General features: G+C 42.7%; 1 protein-coding gene across 1 annotated transcript in view; it reads right to left on the reverse strand.

Moving 5' to 3' along the window:
• The window catches only part of TANGO6 (transport and golgi organization 6 homolog), a gene marked incomplete in the record, with an annotated part of 435,716 nt that overhangs the window by 350,223 nt on the left and 62,581 nt on the right, over positions 1–22,912 (reverse strand).

The raw sequence follows: 22,912 nt of genomic DNA on the forward strand, positions 1-22,912 counted from the left end.
GACTGCATATTAGTGGTATCCATGACCACACACAATGGTTGGCGTCCTGAATGATGATAAGCACATGGAGATTTTGATCCAAAATAATATTCCCTAAGAAACACGACTCCATGGGTGGGGATTTATCTTGCAGCACAACAAAGATCTCAAACACACAAGTATTGCAAAAGGGGTTTCTTGAGGATAAAGAGGTTGAAAGAAAACTCAGTCCTAATATAACACATTGCTCAGGCTGTAAAGGTTTGTATAACTGTGAAGGTTATTCGGTGACAAATCAACTGTGCTGAATTGTGGGGAGTAACACGAGACATTTGAAGCTATATTTCAATGCACAATGATAAACTTTGTTAGCATGAAAAACACTTTATAATGCCTATGTAAGACATAGTGATAAAACATACAAAATACTAGACCGGCACTCAGTAGAGAGCATACCTCCGCCTGATTGGCCATATCACTCAATCGTGAAGAATCACTCAAAAAATTAAATAATTCTCATATCCCAATCCATATTCAGATCTTCACCAAAATCTAATCATTTCGTCCTTGTGACATACGCTACATCTCTGCCAAATTTCGTCCGAATCCATCCACAACCTTTTGAGATATTTTGTTCACAAACAAACAGATAAAAAATCGGTCAGAGACCGAGGACTTGCCGGAATGTACTTTTTTAAATCGGCCATTTTGGATGAAAATGGCAGGAAATGTATACATGTATATACGCTAAGCAATGGAAGGCAACTGAGTAAGTGTATGCATATCTCTTGTACTTTTAGAGTTATAGTGGTTTGAAATATATTTTAAATGAAAACTCGACCCCCCTAATTTCAGGTTTTGGGTGACCTTCAGCTTGACCTTGGGCCTAGAGTTAAAAATTGGGCACAGTCTATTCCAGGGCAAGGCAAATTTGTGTGTAAAAGTATGGCGATGCTATGTACAACGATGTAGATGTAGTACTGTGCACAAACAGACAGACAGACAGACAAACAAACCAACCAACCAACATACTTGCGACAGGGGTGAAAACATAACCTCCATCTACCTTTGGTGGCGGAGGTAACAAGTGCAGTATATAACATATTCAGTTTTCACTTTGATTTTCTGCAATAATCTATTGCCATAAAGATAAAATACTCTGTGTTCAAAAAGTATCAGACCTTTATTTTTCGTGCGTAAAAAAAAAGAAGCTAGGGAGGCGTTGATTGGTGCACGTATGTAGGCGATCCTAATGCGCACGCGTGAATTTTTTCCCACCTGCAGAAGCTGTCATTCGACGGCAGACCGCCGATGAGTGAGGACATGTAAGTGAGCGCCGTCGGATTTTCGTTTTTGACAAAATGACGGAAAAACTTGAACAACGCTACTGCATCAAATTTTGTGTAAAGCTTGGCGATTCCCAAGTGGAAACGATCCGCAAGATTCAACACCGTTCATTCCATTATGAAGGAGGATTTGGGCTTCAGGAGAATCTCAGCGAAGTTCGTACCAAAGCTGCTAACGATTGAGCAGAAGCAACTCCGTTTGGAGATCGCACAGGACATGCTGGAGACTGTGAACAGCGATCCCAGCTTCCTCAACACAGTGATCACTGGCGATGAGTCCTGGGTTTATGGGTACGACCCAGAAACCAAGTTGCAGTCATCACAATGGAAGCATCCAACATCCCCGAGGCCAAAAAAAGCAAGGCAGGTCCGCAGCAATGTCAGAGTCATGCTGACCGTCTTCTTCGACTCCAGAGAAGACATCATGCGGATTGCGACGGACCAGCTGCGCGCCATCCCAAAAGAGGCGTTCCAGCGCTGCTTCCGACAGTGGCAGAACCGTTGGGAGAAGTGTGTGGCAGCCCAAGGGGACTACTTTGAACGAGATTATTATAATTTTTTAAAATCTGGATGCGAGTATCTTTTATGAACAAAGGTCGGATACTTTTTGAACACACTACGTACATTCACTATCTGCTTGCAATTAATTGTGTGTGCATGTGTGTGTCTCCTTGGTTGTTGTCTCCATTTGCGGGTTTCAGGAGGTGAAACAGAGTCCTCCCAGGACCCAAAGTATCCTCCTCCGCTTCGCTAAGGGATCACGTTTCATGGACCAAGCTGTTCAACTTTTTCAGAGTTTTGTTCCACGGGCTCTTTTCAGGATCATCACCGAAACACGGATTGCCTCCAGTTGTAATTCATTTGTGGTAATATTCCTGGGAATGGTTTTTTATTTATTTCAGTGAGTTTTTTCTTCATCATTCCTCCAATTTTTTGCTGCATAGAACAAAGCTGATCCTGAAAACATTCCTCTCCCCAAGAAACAAAATCAAAGCTATAAACCAGCTCGCAGTACAAGTGTTCCAATATAGCTGCAGAATAATAAACTGGCCCCAATCAGAAATCAACTCCAATTATCGTTGCTCCAATTATCACTAGTATAATTTCGATGCTCTTCAGCTTCCAAGATCTCTTGACCTCATTTTTGAGGTCCTGGTATTTGATGTTTTTCTTGATTTCTGTGATGTTTAGGTCAAAATCGCTGGGTCTATCTCAATCAGTAATGATGTCTTTTCCTTTTTACTCCTGAGTACAATGTCCGGACGCAATGCATTATTTCCTTTGTTCTCGTTCGACGGAATCATTAGGTCGTACATGAGCATGACATCGTCATTTTCAAGGATTGCCCTTAGTTCCTGTTTCCATGAGTTTTCTGGTAATGGGATGTTTACATTTTTGCACATATGCCAATTAATCACTTTGCATACTTTGTTGTGTCATTGTGTGTAAAGTTCTTCTGATAATCGTTTTTTGCATTCCGAGAGAAGTTTACTAGTACTTTCTGTTTCTGTCTTGCAGAATCTACACTTGACCATCTGGCTCAGTCCCACCATCTTTTTAAATCCATTGGTGTGGTGTCCTTGATCTTGGGCATTTATTACGATTCTTTTGCAGTCCCAGTTAAGCTGACCTCTTCGTAACCATTCCAATGAGCCTTCTTTGTCTATCCCCACTCTATCCAATTATTTTTTGTATTTTCCTGCTCTTTTGTCATTCTCCCAATAAAAAACCACCTTTTAGAGGCCATTTTTCCCCGCAAGCGGGGGTTGGCCTTTTTCGGGAACTGTGGTTGTTGTTTTTCGGTCCCCTTTTTGAAGCAATGTTTTACGGCCGGATGCCCTTCCTGACGCCAACCCTTTTTGCCGCCTTTAACGACAAGCAGGGAATTACCATTGAACTGGTACTCAATTTGCCGACCTCGGAAGGATGACAGGCTGAGTCAACCCCCCTGGCGTTAATTCAGCGATTGACCGGGATTCGAACCCAGGATCCTAGGATCCTAAGCCGGCACCCTAGCCGCTAGCCCAACACCAGGGACTCCCAATAGTTGGTGTATATTTCTTGGTATTTATTTTTTTATATATTTAGTTTGTCTTTTCAGCAATTGTTGGGGCTGTATTTGTTGCCGTTTCATTTTCCATTTTGCACATATGCCAATTAATCACTTTGCATACTTTGTTGTGTCATTGTGTGTAAAGTTCTTCTGATAATAGTTTTTTGCACTAACTGCTCTGTTGGGAGACACATTCTGCTCCGACATGTAAGTGAGCGCCGTGTGACACATTCTGCTCCGATTCCTCAGCATCTTCTATTCACACCTGTTTTTGGAAATTCTTTGCAATGTGAGTTAGGGATGCTTTTTCAGGTTTGTTGTGTTCATGTTTATTTACAAATTGCATCCGATAAATCTGTTGAGCATTCCACATACTCAGCTTGTCCTACACTCGTCGCTTTATGCACCTGGTTGAGTTCCATCAGGCCGCTCCCTCCCTCCCGTCTTGGCAGGTACATTCTCAGGATGCACTGGTTTTTGTAAAACATTTTGTGGATGGTAAGGAGTTTTCTTGTTTTGATGTCTAACTTGTTGATTTCTGATTGGGGCCAGTTTATTATTCTGCAGCTATATTGGAACACTAGTACTGCGAGCTGGTTTATGGCTTTGATTTTGTTTCTTGGGGAGAGGAATGTTTTCAGGATCAGCTTCATTCTACGCAGGTATTCTTTGGCGATTGTTTTGCGCATTTGTGTGTGACATATTTGGTGGCCCTCTTCTACTCCGAGGTATTTGTATGATGATTCGTTTTCTAACTGCTGTATTGTTGTTTCAAAGTCAATTTTTATGTTCTCTGTTTTTGTTGGTTTACCTTGAACAAATGTGCACTTGGTGCAATTGTCTAGTCCAAATTTCATTTGAATGTCCTCGGAAAGCCTTTTTACTAGTTTTAGTTGTTCTGTCAATTTTTGGTAATTTGGTGAGAAGAGATTTAAATCATCCATATATAGTAGATGCGTCACCTCTCTTATTTCTTTGGATGTTCTTCTATTGGTTATTAGGGTGTATCCGTATCCTTGTTCATTGATGATGTTACTTAGTGGGTCCAGAGCCAGATAAAACAAAAATGGGGAAAGACTGTCTCCCTGGAAGATCCCACGCCATATCTTCACATCTGGTATTTCGATATTTCCTTCTGAGTGCTATAATATCAATGTGGTATTCCAAGCTCCATTGCTTTGATTAATTGAGGATTGATTCTGTATATTTGCATACATTTTAACATCCATAAATGTGGGACACTGTCAAAAGCTTTCCTCTAATCTATCTAGGTGGTGGACAATTTAATTTTTCGCATTTTGCAATTTTCAAGTATGGCCTTGTTCAGTAGTAGGTGGTCAATTGTTCCATAACACCCTCTCTTACATCAGTTTGTTCTGCCTCTAAACCTCCTTGCCGTGTTAGATGATGGTACATCATTTCTGTGATGATTCCCGTCAGAAGTTTGTATGTGGTTGTAAGCATGTTATTGGCCGGTATTTGTGGGGAAGTTGGGTTTCCTCCGATTTTAGGATGAGAAAATTGTTCCCCTCTATGAGCCACTCATCCACTGTCTTTTCCTCTTGGATCAGTTCCTTAAATGTCCTGGCATAGTGATTGTTGCGAGCATAAAGTTGTTTTAGCCAGAAATTTGGAATTCCATCTGGGCCTAGGATTTTGAAGTTTGGCATTTTTGAAATCGTTTTTTAAATTTTCTTTTCATCAATAAATTAATCATTTGTGGCATTTCCTCAAGATGTTGCTTCTTCTTTTCCAAGTTTTGGATCCATTCTGCTTCCTTATTATGTTGATTTCGATTTTCAAATATTCCTTTCCATAATTTTTCCAGCTTTTCTTTTTCAGAGGGAGATGACACATTCTGCTTTTCTTTCCCCAATTCACGGTAAAATATATTTGGGTTACTTTCAAACATGTAGTTTTGTTTTCTCCTGTTGTTTCCTCCTTAGTTTTTTTTTTATCTTCCTTGCTATCATTTCTATTTTGATTTTTTTTCAGCACCCAAACACTCAGGGTCTTCGTCTTCAATTTTGCATTTGTTTTTTATTCTTTGGATTCTCTTTTTTATTTTGGGTGGCTGTTTTCTTTCCTGAACGATTGTATTTGTCCTACTTACTTCTGCAGTTGCTGTCTTTGTGTCTCTAAGCTTCATCTCCAATGTGGAATTTGGTTTCTATTTGTAGGGCCTGGTTGTTTCTTTTTCTGGTGTTGTTTGCCAATTACTTTTTCTTGAATGAATAGTGCCACTGTGAAACACATGACATCGATTTCCTTCAAGGTGGATGATTTTGAAACATTATTTTTCTAATTCAATGGTTGGTTTGCCTCACTATGTTTTTGTCTGCTTATTGTTTTCTATGCGATCAAGTTTTGGTCTATCTTTGAGTTTTGTCAATTTTATCTCATCTATTTTGTTGGCTAACTCTTATTCCAGTCTATGCTGCTCTTTATTCTCTTCACCCTCCTTCTCTCCCCCATTCTGCTGCTCTCCCTTGTCTTTCTGCCCATCACCATCCACCTTTTCCCCTTCATCTGTTCCTGAGTCACCTTTTTCTTGACCTGGTCCTTGTCTCTGAACCGATGTTGCCCCTCTTTCAAGGGGACACTGTCATTCTTTCCTTTTGACATAATCCCAACATTTGCGGGTTCCGCATATTCACGGTTGATAAAATTTGACCTGCTTCTACACTCGCAGCTCTGTATCCCACGTATTCGCTGTTTTTCGTGGACGCAAAGCTGGTGTCCTTCACAAAGAGTAGGTGAGTATTGCCAGCACCATTGCCAAATTCCAGCCCTAACGAGGCGAATGTCAGGCCTGGCCAGGCCGGTTCGTGAATGACTTGGGCAGGATTCCCCCAGCCGACCCCACAAGGTGGGATAATAGTGGCCGTTAAAGAACAACTTCTGTACTCTTGCCTCATATTAATAATTTGATCTCAAATTCAAATTTCTTGAGTATCTAGCTATAATAACAAATTTGACTTCACTGTTCCAATACTTATGGATGGCACTGCATATGTTTTGTTTTTGTACACCAATTGTGGTGGTTTTATGCATTTTCTCTTCTCAGGTGCTACTGACTCAGTGCCAGTGCTGCCACCAACCTTCACACCTGCAGCAGTGAGCATCAATATTGAGCAGCAGTGAGGACTGAGCTCGGATACAGCTCCATTATTTATTCCTTTTCCAGAATGTACAAGGGGCATTCAAAAATTATCGGAATGAGACACTCAGAGTGCAGCAAGAAAGGACAAAATTTTTATTTTCCAATATAGAACTACATATACGAATGAGAAAATTATTTAGTACTAATTACAGAGATCTGTGTATTAAAAAAGTAAGTCTGTGTATTTTTGGCATTTATTAGATGATTGGTATTAATTTTTATTAATCTCTACATTACTCACACGTCCACATCATACCATCATCCATGTCCACCTGCGTGGCAGAACTTTAGGGTCCTTTCCAGTTAACAATAGTGCAAATGTTTCACAGATAGATAACAATTTTTACCTCCGCCACTGAAGGTGGATGGAGGTTATATTTTCACCCCTGTCTGTCTGTGAACTAGATATCTCAAAAAGTTATGGACGGACTTGGCCAAAACTTGGTGGACAGGTTGTGTGACTAATTGACTAATTGATTCAATTTTGGTGAAGATCTGAATATGGATTCGGATATGAAAATTATTTAATACTTAAGTGATTGTTCACCATTTAGAGATTGGGCAAAAAGTGACATATACAGTCACGTGAAAAAGTAAGTACACCCCATGTAAAGTTTTGACTTTTTCAACATATTTCAACATACAGCTACTTGATCTTTATTTCAACAATATTGATAGATAAAGGCGATATAATATAACAAATATCATGAAACATTTACATTTTGTAGTCCATTGTATAATTTAAATAAACATAAATGCAAATTTTGCATGTGGAAAAAGTAAGTACACCCTTGGCTCTAATAGGTGGTATTGCCCCCTTTGGCAGAAACAACCTCAAGTAGGCGTTTCTTATAACTGTCTACCAGTCTCTGATATCGACTGGGAGAAATTTTTGCCCACTCCTCCATGCAGAATTATTTCAGCTGTGTGATGTTTGAGGGGTTTCTTGCATGCACAGCTCGTTTCAAATCCCCCCACAACATCTCGATGGGATTTAGATCCGGGCTTTGACTTGGCCATTCCAGAACCCTCCATTTCTTTCTTTTCAGCCATTCCTTGGTGGATTTACTGGTATGTTTAGGGTAATTGTCATGTTGCAAGGTAAACCTTTGGTTGAGCTTCAACTTTCCGAAAGATGGCCTCACATTATCCTCAAGCACCCTCTGGTACAATGAAGAATTCATAGTGGATTATATGATGGTGAGCTGCCCAGGCCCTGATGCAGCAAAGCTGCCCCAAACCATAATATTCCCACCACCATGCTTTACAGTTGGTATCAGGTTCTTGTGGTCAAATGCTGTCTTTGGTTTTCGCCAAACATGTCTTCTGGTACTGTGGCCAAATAGCTCTACCTTTGACTCATCTGTCCAGAGCACATTGTTCCAGAAGTGCTGGTCTTTGCCTAGGTGTTCATGGGCAAACTTTAGTCTTGCCCTGATGTTCTTTCTGGACAGCAAACCTTTCCTCCTGGCACACCTCCCATGTAGATCAAATTTGTGCAGCCTCTTTGTCATGGTAGACTTGTGCACTTTGACATCAACAGTGGCAAGAGCTACCTGTAGGTCCCATGATGACATTTGAGGTTCTTCGAGACTTCTTTCAGCATCTTGCGGTCTGCTCTCGGGCTGAACTTGCTGGGGCGGCCTGGCCTGAACAAGTTGGCAGTTGTTTGGAATCTTCTCCACTTGCAGATGATCTTCCGGACAGTTGAATGATTGATTTCAAATTGTTTGGAGATCTTTTTAAATCCCTTCCCAGACTCGTAGGCATCTATAACCTTCTTTCTGAAGGCCTCAGCGAGCTCTTTTTATCTAGGCATGGTGACGCCACACACTTCAAGAACAAAGAGCAAACCAAACTAAATGTCTGAGGTTTAAATAAGACAGGTTCCTCCAAGATCCTCTCTAATGCTGTTCTAATCATTTGCACCTGATCTGGTGCACCTGGTTCTAATTTTAGGTATTTGAAGTAGTGATAAATGTAGGGGTGTACTTACTTTTTCCACATGTGAAATTTGCATTTATGTTTATTTAAATTATACAATGGACTACAAAATGTAAATATTTCATGATATTTGTTATATTATATCACCTTTATCTATCAATATTGTTGAAATGAAGATCAAATAGCTGTATGTTTAAATATGTTGAAAAAGTCAAAACTTTACATGGGGTGTACTTACTTTTTCACGTGACTGTAACGGTTTATTTAAAAAAAGTTATGGACGAATTAGAACTAAACTTTGTGGACGAGTTGGTTCGGCGACAAGCACAAGTTGATTAGATTTTGGTTCAGGTCCGGATCCAGATCCGGCCTATCATTGGAATACAAAACAAACTGTTCAGCCTGGCGGAGGTATGCGCTCTACTGAGTGCCATTCTAGTATTTTAATGTGAAAATGCGCGCAAGTTATTTATTTGGAAAATACTGCATTCAGAAGCATGCCTCTTTCATTTTATTGATATAATCAATGATTAATTGAAGGAGTATTTGAGGTCTCTGATCTAATATTACCAATCTTTCCATTCAGGTTACTGCTGGAGCTCCAGACGTTGTATGCCTAACAGAAACATTCCTCTCACTTAGAGTCCCCATTTTCTCTGTGTTTCTCCCTGACTATCCACTCTACTCTTCTATTTTGGCAGGCCCAATGCCACCCCAGAGCTGGTGATGTTGTCTATGCTCCAAACTCCATTCATCATTTGCAAATGTCCACACTATCCCATCCTAGCACAATGGAATACCGTATTTGTTTTGTATATTAACCACAACCGTGTATTAACCGCACCCCTGTTTTTCACCCTAAAAAAAAATCATGCTCCTGGCGAAGCTTGATGACGTAGGTCTGGAAGTGCGTAGTCTTATCAGCCGTGCCATCGAGTACATGTTGGGAGATGTGTGTGTGTGTGGTGTCAAACCGACAGATCATGGCGTGCCATGTGTTGTGATTGGTACTACGTACTGCGTAGTGACGTCTGGGGGCGTGGCTTCAGTGGTTAATGGCGGCTCGTCATGATGGCCGTGTGCTCTGTGAGAGCTTGGTATCGTCTTTAATAAACCACTTGATTAAAGGAGATTCCTGAACTTACTACATGGTGGCAGCGCGGGATCGTGAAGATCAACAAGCAGTTTGACATTTGGTCTTGTTTTTCTTTGCGGATTACCACGGCGGCACGTTCCGTGTTTTTTTCAACATGGCGAAGTTCCCGACAATGGACTGGTCCAGCTCGGACCTGGCGGAGACCTTCAAGTTATTCAAGCAACGAATGAACTTGGTGCTGTCGGACGAGGGCATCGATACTAAAGCCAGACAGGCCATCAAGATTCAGATTGCTGTGGGAGACGAAGGACTGAGGCGGATCAATGCATCGACTCTGAGTGAGGATGATAAAAAGGATCCGGATAAATTATATAAATTATTCGAGGATCAGTTGGACATTCATGTAAACTTTCGGATTCACCGGCTGGAAATGATGAGATTTCGGCAGCAAGAAGGAGAGCCCATTGATGATTTCATCAACCGATGCCGACGGAAGGGAAGGTTGTGCAATTTCTCCGAAGCAGAACTCTCGGAACGGAATATCGAGTTGATTGTTGCGAGCACCCCACATGATGATTTTCAAAAGCATCTGCTCGACCAGGAGGTCGGATACGACATGGACCTGGTTTTAAGTGAGGGACGCAAGTACGAAGCAATGGTAATCGGAAAGCAGGCCATCCAGAAGATGGAAGGGCCTTCATCGTCTGTGAATGCCATGACACATCGACAAAAGTGCAAAAAGTGTGGACTATCACATCCACCACGGAACTGCCCAGCATACAATGATTATTGTAAGTATTGTGGTGAACTGGGACACTGGGCCCGTTGTGAAAATCCCAAACGAAGCACGAGATATGCTGATGTATACGAGTGGAGCCGCTGTCCTGCAATGGGTGGAAGAGGCCGTCGAGTCATCAGAAGCAAGTTGAGAGGTATGCTTCGGGGAAGTAACAATAATGGGACCTCGGTGAATGAAGTGTCGGGGTATTGTACTGAAGGCGATGAAGACAGTTACGAAAGTGACACTGACGCATATGAACACACCAAGCCGTTTCACGTGATCAGGGTATCCGCACTGTGTATGAAGGAGACGAGGGATGAAGTGTACACATTGTTGAACATTGTATGCCCTGACATGAAAGGTGTATACAAACTGCAGTTGAAAGTGGATACAGGTGCGTCAGGGAATACTTTGCCAACGCGTATTGTGAAGGACATGTATGGAAACAAATGGATGTCAAAACTGACTCCGCTTGGTGGGACCAAGCTCACTGCTTACAATGGCAGTGAGATCAAGTGTCATGGAATCCTCAAGCTTTTGTGTCGATATAAAGACTCAGATTGGTTCAAGTACAGGTTCTATGTGGTTGAAGTACCTGGACCTTCAGTACTTGGACTACCAGCGTGTGAACGGCTCAACATCGTCACCATAAACAGCATTTCTGGGCAACGGAGGACATTGCTGAAGGCTGCACCTCCAGCATCAAGGAGTCCGAAACCAATGCGCCATGAGGAACAGGCCTACAAGGTGAATTCCGTGGATGATTTGAAAAGGCTGTTCCCAGACAGGTTTGACTGCATTGGGAATTTTAAAGGAAAAGTGAGGCTTCATCTAAAGCCTGATGCAAAGGCATCGATTGACGCACCAAGGAAGTGTAGTGTTCACATCAAAGGGAAGTTGAAGGAGGAACTAATGAAAATGGAAAAACAGGGTATCATCAGGAAAGTGGACTATCATACAGATTGGTGCTCTTCCATCTGTAATAGTGTAAAGAAAGATGGGAGCTTAAGAGTATGTCTCGCTTAAGAAAGAGTATGTCTCGATCCGAAACGCCTGAACTCTTGACTGAAGAGGTGTCCACATAAAATACCGACATTAGACGAGCTGAACCCAGAATTTGCTGACGCCACAATATTCTCAAAATTACATGCTCGGGCTGGTTATTGGGCTGTGCATCTGGATGAGGAAAGCCAGGATTTGACCACATTCCACACACCTTTTGGGCGCTGGTGCTTCAAGAGATTGCCTTTTGGGTTATGTGTCAGCCAGGATCTGTTCCAGCAAGCCATGGACCGCATACTTGAGCAAGCACCAGGCTGTATTGGTATCTCCGATGATGTGGCAGTATCAGGACGACCTGAAGAGGAGCATGATCGTAATCTTCTGAACCTGATGAAAGTCGCACAAATAGAGGGGTCTGGTTTTCAACTCTTTGAAATGTATCATCAAGACCGACCGTATCAACTTCTTCGGCTCGATCTACAGCAAACAAGGAATCTCACCTGATCCTGGGAAGATCTGCGACATCCGGAAGATGTCATCACCGCAGGATAAGGAAGACTTGAGCCGATTCATTGGACTGATGAACTATCTGTCACCACATATTCCCCACTTTGCGGATAAAGTGGCACCCCTCCGAGATTTACTGAGGAATGGAGTGCCATTCATGTGGCAGGAAGACCATCAGTTTGCATTTGAGCAACTGAAACAGAGTGTTGAAGCAGACGCCTGTCTAACATACTATCATCATGACAAGGAGACAGTTTTGGAAGTAGATGCGTCACAGAAGGGACTGGGTGCATGCCTTTTGCAGGATGACAAGCCTGTTGCTTTTGCGTCACGTACTCTGACACCCACTCTGTCTGCATATTCAAACATTGAACGAGAAACCCTGGCCCTTGTTGCTGGCATACAGAAGTTCCATACATATGTGTTTGGGAAACGCTTCAAGGTATACACAGACCACAAACCATTGGTCATGATCATCAGCAAACCGCTTACCAGCGCCCCTCCACGGCTTCAGCGCCTTCTTGTGAAAATCCAAGGCTACGATTTTGATCTGGAGCATAAGGCCGGCCGTGAGATGATACTATCAGACACGCTGTCAAGGCTACCGAACCCAGAGAACAATCAGGAACTGCAGTTGGACACACGTGTAGATGGTATTGAGCTTGATGATGTGGATGATCATCATTGCTTTGACCTCATTGATTTCAGCTCAAGGAAACAGGACCAACTCGGAGAGTGTGGAAAGGCTGATAGAACCTTTCGAGCATTGCAGCAGGTTGTTCATCGAGGGTGGCCTGCTAGGATTACAGAGCTGCCTGTGGACCTACGTCCGCACTGGCCATACCGTGATGAAATTGGTATTTGTGATGGTGTTCTCTTCAAAGGTCGACAGGTACTAATTCCAGAGCAGCTACGGAAGGATATCCTCGACCAGCTCCATGAAGCGCACATGGGGATCGAAAAGACAAAACGTCTAGCACGCGAATGTGTTTACTGGCCAAGTATATATCTGGACATTGAGAGAGCTGTCAGAACATGTAAGGCATGTCAAGAGAACCAACCAGAACAAAGGCGTGAGGCTATGATAGCTCATGAGTCATGAGATACCAGCGGTACCATGGACAAAGGTAGCCAGTGATATGTGTGAGCTACACGGGCAGACCTACCTCTTGGTGACAGATTATTACACCAAGTACCCAGTTGTGAAGAGAATGGAATACACGACGAGCAGTGCAGTAGCCAAGGCCACATCTGAATGTTTCAGTATGTTCGGCCCACCTCTGGAGATCATATCGGACAATGGACCTCAATATGTGGGTAAGCGGTACCGTGATATGTGTACCAAATGGAATGTAAAACACAGGACAACATCGCCGAGGTATCCACACAGTAATGGATTGGTTGAGAGACAAGTTCAAACAGTGAAGAACATGATCAAAAAGTGTATTAGATCAGGGAGTGACATAGATATTGCACTACAACACCTGAGGTGCACACCTGTAGATTCCCACCTCCCAAGTCCAAGCGAAATGTTGTTCAACCGGCCCATACGCACCAACCTACCAAGTCGTCTGTTGGTTCCTGCACAACAAAGGCATCAGGAAATTCAGGAACGATTGAAGGAACGTGGAGACCGGATGACGAAGCAATACAACAGAACGGCTGGGCCGCAATTACCTGAATTGGCTATTGGACATCGGGTTCGGATTCTGAACAAGGACACGCACCATTGCACCAATGGTACGCCGGGAAAGTTGTGTTTCGCTGTAATGAACCCCGCTCGTATATAGTACAGACGCCTAACGGGACGCATCTTCGAAGAACCAGGGCACACTTGCGTGACCTTCATCCACCCGATTGTGGCGCCAAGTCGAAGGACGAACCGACCCAACCAACACATCAAAGTCTACCAACTGCTCGACACGTACATTTCAACAACGACGCTTCAGCAATGGAAACTAATGTCTGCTCCAGCTCCAAGGATGACGAGAGTGCTGAGACAACAAGGCCGGACAACTCTCCGTACTCGACCAGATCAGGCCGTGTGATTCGAAAACCGTTGAGATATCGTGATAGTGAATAACGACCACGAGAAATCAGCCCTTGTAATATTGGTGCAGAGACAATGCGTTGATTGGAATGATTCTGTGTTTTCTCTGTTTTAGCTAATCATACTGAGCAGTAATTACATTTTGGTTAAGAGTTATAACAGTAACCCCAGATCCCATCTGTGTCTGGTTCAAGTTGTGTCTGATTGTGTTTATTATTTTGATTTAGTTTAGTAGTGTTTTGTTGCATACAAACATAATAATTTCAATGAAAGGGTGATGTTGTGATTGGTACTACGTACTGCGTAGTGACGTCTGGGGGCGTGGCTTCAGTGGTTAATGGCGGCTCGTCATGATGGCCGTGTGCTCTGTGAGAGCTTGGTATCGTCTTTAATAAACCACTTGATTAAAGGAGATTCCTGAACTTACTACACCATGAACCTGTAGGCCCATGACGGGCTGGCCGTGAAGTCCCCAATGTCATCCTCCTTAGATAAGCTCCTCACCTTCAGTTTGAGAACAAATGTTGTAAATGAAAAACGTGTAAATTAAAACTAATTCACCATTGCAAGAGGCAAAGGTTAGGGTGAGTGCTGCCTCAATCTTCATCTTATTGTCTTATTTTTACTATTGCAGTGGTTTATTTTATTTAAGTTACAATGTTTAAGATCCACCTTGTGTTCCTTCCCGAGCATTAGAAGGTCCTCATTTGGGAGCTCCTCCCTCCCTGTACGAGTCTAGCAACTCCTCCACATCACCCTCCTCCACCTCATCAAAACCGTCAGTCTGTGTTGGCCATTTCGATGATGTTGCGTTGTGTTTTCAATACATCATTATTCTCTTTGAAACTTTTAAATCCGCGAACAAATTAAGGACAAAGTTTCCCCCATACACCATTCATACAGGAACGGATGTCTTCCCTCCAACACTCCTCAACTTTACATAGAACATCCCTTATGTAAAGGCATTCCAGAATTCCTTTACATCTGATCATCATTAGTTGATATTTTTTTTGTATACAAAGTCGAGGCTCATGTAAGAGCAACACATAAAACACATAAAATGTATTGTGGCGGGCACAAGGGACAATAATTCCGCGCACCAGTGGGTGGCGCGAGCGTCCAGGCGGGGAACGAAAGCGCATGCCCCGCCTTTCGACCGATCGGCCACGCCCGGGGACAAGGCGTGGCCTCGGGACATATATGCGGGCTCTAAGCTCGAGCCCGCCCAGTGCTGAAGTGCGAGCTCTTAATAAAGACTCTGTTTGTACCAAAGCGTTGTGGCCTACCTCTCTGGCAATCGAGTCGTGTGTGCACAGCACCACAGTATAATAAAGGGGGCGGGAGACAGGAGGGGAGAGAGAGGGAAGCACATCAACAGGAGAGAACAGGGACATCGGTAGATCTGTGGAAGAGAGAGGGCTGGGGATGGGGTGGGGGCAGGGAGGTGCAGGGAAGGTGGATTTCACCTGCAAATCATTAAATCATTATCAGGTTTGCAAATGCTCTTCGGAGATAATACACCTTGAATGTAGCAATCACTCCCTGGTCCTCATATTTCATGTTGTTCAGTGAGAAAATTTAATCGCAGCATAACTCACACACTCGAGTCATGTAATTCCAAAAAATGCTATGAATGGCAGGCGCACACTACTCCAAAAATGCGCAAACACAACACGCATAAAACGCAAGCTTACTGTACTGGAACTGGAATGTACGCCATTAACAGTGTGGTGACGTCACACGCCAGGAAATGGTGGTATGTTTTTTCAATATAAATCATACGTTTTTTAAAAGTAGCATTAAATTTTATACATATTCTTTATTTAAACGTATCGCAACATGCACACTTAAAAAATATATACATCTCGGTCATTATGTTATGGGCCCCTTCTGATTGTGGGCCTGGTGCCGAGGCATCATTGGAGCCATTGTAAACTCGGTGCTGGAGACCAGGTGGGTATTCCCTTCAAGCATTCCTCCCTCCTCTTTGTCAGTCAATCAGAATATACAGGAATGTGATGACATGTTGATGTTGGGGTTACAGTGCATGACTCAATGGGTAAAAACGTGCAACCGAGATCCCTTGTACATTACATAGTTACACGATTTTGAAAGATCTTCACGTTCCCCGATATGTAGAATATAGATCTCCTCGTATATGTATGACAATCAGAATATAATTGAAATTGAGCATTTATTGTTTTTAAGACTTGCACTCTTTCACTCCTCTTTTTCCCACCTCTGGAAAAAACTTCCCACACTCTCTTAAATTCCACTCCTCCCTCCAGATCTTCAAAACAGCTGTTCACCACCATCTCATATATTCCCCCATTCAAAGCATTGATCTTTTCTACCACTGTTAATACACCCCAAATCCACCTCCTTCAAATTCGGTTTTGTTTCCTGAAAGTCCTTGTAGTGTCAATCTTGTTTATCCCGTGTGCCCCGCCCCAGCCTCCTCCCTTCCACAGATCTCCTGATGTCCCTGTTCTCTACTGTTGTGCTTCTACTCTCGTGTTCCACTCCCTTTATTATCTGTTCTATGTGTTAACTCTTACATGAGCTGCGACTTAGGAAATTTTGTTTTTTTGTTTTTGCTATATCTGTGTATTAACCGCACCCCTAACTTTTAACTTTTATGCCGATAAAAAGTGCAGTTAATGCACTGGAAAATATGGTACCTCTGGAAAACCTCTCTACAACCACCTAATGTTTGTCTGTGTGGTGTCGCATTCACCCAATGATGAGAACTCCATATATAGGATATCTCAGTTTACACCAAAATGTATCAACTCTCAGTATCTGACTGATGGCTACTTCAACTGCCATCATGCCAGCTGGCTGAGTCTTTGCTCTGCAACAACCAACCATGACAATGCAACAAAGGCCTACTGTGTCTCTGTAGGTTTGACCCAATCTGTAAACCTCCCTATCCAGATTTATGCAAGTGGTACATCCTTCCTGATGGACCTAGTAATGAAAAAACTTTCCATCTAAACTCCCCTATCCCTCTGCCCCTCTTGACCACTCAAACCATGTTCTTTACAAAACCCATAATTCCCTAGCTATTGTGAGGGTGTAGCCTCAGCACCGGAGATTATGGTTGTTAGCACACACCAAATGGCAAGGACTGTAATCTGCCTTCTCCTGAAAAGGAATGGGCTGCCATCTCCACAGCATCTGATATTGATTCCATATGGGAATACTTTCACAAAGGCATACTGTCTCTCTCTATCTTGCAACAGTTTGTCCCATCCTGCCTGTAGCTATCGTATTTATCCTCTTGGCCCTGTACACCGAATCCTGTGGTGAGGCAGTTGTGATCAAGCAGCTTTCTCTCTCAACATGGAAGACTAACTCATCTGAAGGCAAATGTAGGTCATTCTGTAAGCTACAAAGAGAGCGTCTGCCCATCGTAAACCAAGCCAGAAAACATCATCTTACTATAATTCACCAAATGTGTCCGTCTGCTGTCTGTCCATCCGTCTGTTCTCAGGTACCGCAAAAACGGCTGAACCAATCACAACGAAATTTTGGGTGGGTAATTCTGGGACCCACTGGAGTAAAATAGGCTATATTGTTTTCCCAATTTTCCAATTTCCAATTTTTTCAATTTTCCAGTTTTTCCAAACACGATGGAATAATATTTACCGATATGAACAGTGATGTGGCTTTTGTTGAAATTCTACAAATACTGTTTAGATTTTGATGATTTGTGTGTGATATTATTTTACGGATGTTTATATAAATCGTTTAAAATAAAAAAAAGCCTTCAATTTCTGATATTTTGCCTTTTCATTTGGGCCTCCCAATTGAAGCCCCGCCCATAGGGCGGGTACCGTTGCTAGTGTAGTACAATTCAAGGCTGAACTTTCCAACCAATGTTATTCCACAACGTCACAAAGTGGAATCTTGTCAAATCCATCTCTGGTGCCTGCCTCCCCCTCCATCCTTATACCTCAAATGAGAGGTTAGGAGCATTTCTCATCTCATTCAACCTTACTCTGCTTGCGGCATACAAGAATGCCTTCACACCAGGCAGAATTCCTCCACTAGTGTCCTGTCTGCTGGCATTAGCTAGTGATGCATAGTCAACACATTACCATCATGAATCCTCTCCTTTGCTTTTCTCTGACAGTGGAGGATTGAATACCCCAAGGCAGTGCCTTGGGTCCAATGTTGTTCATCATATACATCAATGACCTCTCCAATGCTCTGGAAAGCCCTTTCTTCCATTTTGCAGATGATCGGAAGAGGTACCGGATCCCATTGACAGGCACACAAAAGCTATGCCACTCTCTACCGATCTGGGAATTGATTAGATGCAGGTGTGACAATTGGAGCATGTCTTGATAAACCTCAGTCTGATCCAGTTACTTGGGAAGGATAATCAAATGAACCGACCTGTCCATTTCAGTCTCTTGATTTTTCTTACGTCTCACCATCGGCCATGGCTTCTCCTGGATGATGAGAAAACAAAGCTGGCCTTCAAAGCCACCATAGAGTGGGAATCCTCCATCGTTCAAAGACATTCTTTGAAAAATTATAGACAAGTCAGCTTACAAAGGCCTTTGTCCATAGCTCAATGGAGTATTGCTCACCTCAATGTACTGTGGCTCCAGCACCACATCTCGCTGTCTTGTACTCTGTGGAATCGAAAGCTCTCAACATTATTGGCATTTCACACAATAAGTCCAGAGTATGGGCTAGCAATATAGCCTAGAGGTATGTGAACTTGCCTCGGAGTCGTCTTGCCTGCCATCGGCCCAGACACAAACCTGCCATCCTAGTATTTTGCATGAGGAGCGATACATCAATGTGTGCACCGTCCCTCAGATGTACAGGTAGTGGACAAAAAAATGCAAACACCAGGGTAAATGATGGACACCAAGCAATGGCTTCCAGACAGTTGTGGCCCATGTGTTAATTAAGGAAATAACATCCCAGCATGCTTAGGGTCATGTATGAAAATGCTGCACATGCCTAGCTGCCTATAATTATGCCCCCCCCCCCCCTTACCCCTCACCCCCAATGCCACTATCCATAGAACATGTGTGGTCGCCCAATGGTTTGATGAGGGTGACAATTATATTATCCATATGTTATGCCTTTCTAAGTCACCAGATCTGAACACAATCAGATCATTTATTTATGGGAGCATTTATGGGATATGCTAGAACGATGCCCGAGACGGCGTTTTCCACCTCCATCAAGCAGGTGCCAGTTGATTGACTTTCTAGTGGAAGAATGGTGCCGCATCCCTCCTGAAGAATTCCAGACGCTGGTGGGCTATAAGCAGCAACGAAGGTTGGAAAGGGTGGAAATGCGAATGGTTCCGTGGATGTGCGGAGTATCGTTGAGAGAGAGGGAGACAAATGATGAATTGCGAAAAATGATGGGAATAGAGCCTGTGATTGATGCTGTGAAGAGGAACAGGTTGAGATGGTTTGGTCATGTGTTGAGGAAGGATGAAAGTGACTGGTTGAGAAGAGTGATGGAAATGAATGTAGAAGGAAGTAGAGGACGGGGAAGACCGAGAAAGACTTGGCTAAAGATGGTGGAAGAAGAAATGCAGGCAAGGGGGTTAACAAGGAGAGATGCAGAAAATAGGGCAAAATGGAGAAGATTGTCATGAGGACCGCAAGGCTAACCCCCACTCTAGTAGGGAAAATGGCCTTAAAATGCATGTTGTTGTTGTTGTTGTTGTTGGTGGGCTATATGCCACGGCGCATACAGACCATCCTGGCTGCATGTGGTGGCCCAACGCCCTATTAAGTGACTTTGCATTGGTGTTTCCATTTTATTGTCCACTACCTGGATATTAAACTGTGTGTCACGTCTGCTGACATTAGTTATTCGACGCTAAATATCCTATGGTGTGCTTTGTGAAGAGTAGGCAAGCTATCGCCAGCATCATGGCTAAATTCCAAATTCCTGTTCTAACTTAAAGGGGGCACTGCATCAGCAGCATAGCCCCATCCTCATCAAATGATGGTAAACCACAGCAACTTGCTACATGCAAAAGAAGAAGAAGAAGAATTCCAAAGGCAATGCCTGTTGCTCTCACATGACAGAAAGGTCGGTGGAGTCTGTTTTATGCCGCCGCTCCTCTGGTCCACCTCCGTCTGCTTTCTTAGCCCCTATCCATCTCCCCCAGGACGCATGCGTTCTTCCAATAACATCTCCTGGTTCAAATCCCAAAATCCAGGCGTTCCACCCACCTCTACTCTTTTATTCTCCCATTTGTATAACTGTCTTCCAAAGATTGTATATTTGCATTCCTCATTTCACACAAGCAGTACACCATATCACCTCAAATCATCTCTTATCCTACCTGCAATCTTTTTGATCCCCATTAAACCTAACTAACTCAACCCTCTTAGTCACAATTGCTGTGTTTCCTCCTCTTTTGTTGTTAGTTCATCCCTTCGCTTCTTGTATTAACTGTGGTCCCACTACCCCACTGCCGCCATCTTGCCTTTTTACTCTGTCACCTCACTCTTCCATGAGCCTCGATTCAGTATTTCCATTACATTGATTTTTTTTTTGTATACAACTAATCCCAAATAATTTCCACAAACTTTGGGAATGAAGGGTAAATCAAATGCAGTGACTTATAGAGTAAACACGTGACATTCTCTCACGCCAATAAATAATTGTGGTCAAGACACATAAGCAGAAATGTGAATCACGTGATTTGCAAAGTCGCGTGATAAGCCTGATTGTAGAATGAAAAATATCCTGTGAGCAGTTGTGCAGTTATGCTCGGCACTAATAAATCCAAGTGTTTACTGGCCAACCTTTATTGATAAAAGACATTAGCAAATAGCAACGAGGTTTCATTGACCTCAAAGTGGATCCTTCCAGGAAGTGTATATGTTACTACATTGCCATTAAATAACGGGGCATCAAGTAAGTGGATTTTGGAGTTATAATTACACAATTTTCTGGAAGAAAAAAAATTCCACCTTTTTGGCATTACTTTTGTTTTGCCAAAGATGTAAAATTGGATGGGAATTTGCAGAAGCTGTTTAACATATTTTTCAAGCGTTCCTGAACAGTTCACATTTCTCAAAAAGCTTCGAGTGCAAATTGTTGCAAAGAAACAAGAACAGTTTGTGATAAATAAAAAGCATTTTGCAATTTGTGTAATAAATAATAGCTCACACACTAAATGCCATCTGCGACAACCAATTGCTTTGTGAGTTGATTTACCAAGTGAACGTTTTCCTTCAGACTACTTTAAATGCCTTTTTCCTGTGAACTCAAGGGATTTTATTTCCCCAATTATCCACTATTATACTTTTATAACTTCTCAAATTGAATGCAACGACCTCTTAAATTGTAAAGAGAATGCATGCAACTAAAGACGCGTACAAATAAACCTTGTTAAACCCACAACAAAGTACTTCCCTCCAGGTGACCAAATAAATTTTGCAAGCTTAAAATAAAAAGGAAACATATTTGAGTTGCCTCAACAATATTTAAACAAGCATTCTGAGTATTGCGCTGCAATACATGTCCCCTACCAAAGTTCAAAGTGCCATAACTTTGTCAAAAATGATCGAATATGCAAATTTATGCACGGTTGATGCTGGTTTTCAAACTTGATCTGAGGTATGCTGAGACACATGTGTGTCACGCCTCACCTCGTTGATAAGCCCGCAAGGTCGCTCCGTGGAGCGGCCTGCACGTATTGCACTGTGTGAATTATATAATTACCAACTCACGGTCTGAGGTACTAGCGATTCAAGAGATATCCATTTTTTAATAAAATATTTTCGTTTAATTAACGATATCTGCCAAACCACGTGCCCTATCGCAAATTCCAAAAGGACATTTTAGTAGATTGACATGCTGAACAGATCTGTGAAGTTTCCCCTCGATTGGATCAAAAATGAGGGAGGGGCTCGGTTTTAAAAGGTTCATGCTTTAAAACGTCATAACTCTGAAACCATGTGACACATGACGTCATGCTCGTTGACTTTTTTGTTCGTCATGGGTATGCGATGCTGCCTGCAAAGTTTGGCCTCGATCTGTTCAGCCGTTGCAGAGAAAAAGGGGTTTTCGTGTTTTCACGAAAAACAATATGGCGGCCGAACCACGTGACCTGTGACGTCATGATTACCATTAAAATATTCTACAGACCGAGTCCCCCCTATGGTGAAAATTTGATCTCAATCGGTCCTATTATTGCAGAGAAAATCTTTTTTAAAGGAAATTAAAACTTAAAATGGCACTGAGTTAAGGATCGTCAGAATTATCAGAATTCCCAAAGTTCAAAGTGCCATAACTTTGTCAAAAATGATCGAAACGTCGTGAAGTTCGAACTTGATCTGTAACTTATCATGAGGAAACCATGTGCCAAGTTTGAAATCATTAGCATTAAGCGTTTAGAAAACAAGTCCGGAAAACTGTTCTTTGCGTGACGGACTGACAGACTGACGGACTGACAGACTGAAGGACTGTCAGACGGAGGGACGGCATGCAAACCTATAGTCCCCTCCGGTGTACACCGATAGGGGACGAATAATCTATATATATAAAACACAGTTTGTGTGTGTGTGTATGTGTGTGTGTGTGTGTGTGTGTGTGTGTGTGTGTGTGTGTGTGTGTGTAATGTTACCGATAGACTCCTAAACGGAGAGGCTTACATGCTTGATATTTGGCATAGACATGGCCATTGAGCCTGGGACGAACATGGCCGAACTCAAAATATTTGACGATCCATATTTTTTATTCATATTTACCTCAGCGCATTTCAGCGCACGGAATCAACGGAATCAGAGCAGGTGGGCGCTGATTCGCTCAGAGCGATCACGTGATGACGCTATGACGCTATGAACGATATGACGCTATAACGCTATGAACGCTATGAAGCTATGAAAAAAAAAATCGTTATGACGCTATGAACGCTATGACGCTATGAACGATATGACGCTATGAACGCTATGACGCTATGAACGCTATGACGCTATGACGCTATGAAAA

The sequence above is a fragment of the Myxine glutinosa genome, chromosome 9 (assembly GCF_964187855.1).
Source record: "Myxine glutinosa chromosome 9, kmMyxGlut1.1, whole genome shotgun sequence".
NCBI classification, from domain to species: Eukaryota; Metazoa; Chordata; class Myxini; order Myxiniformes; family Myxinidae; genus Myxine; species Myxine glutinosa.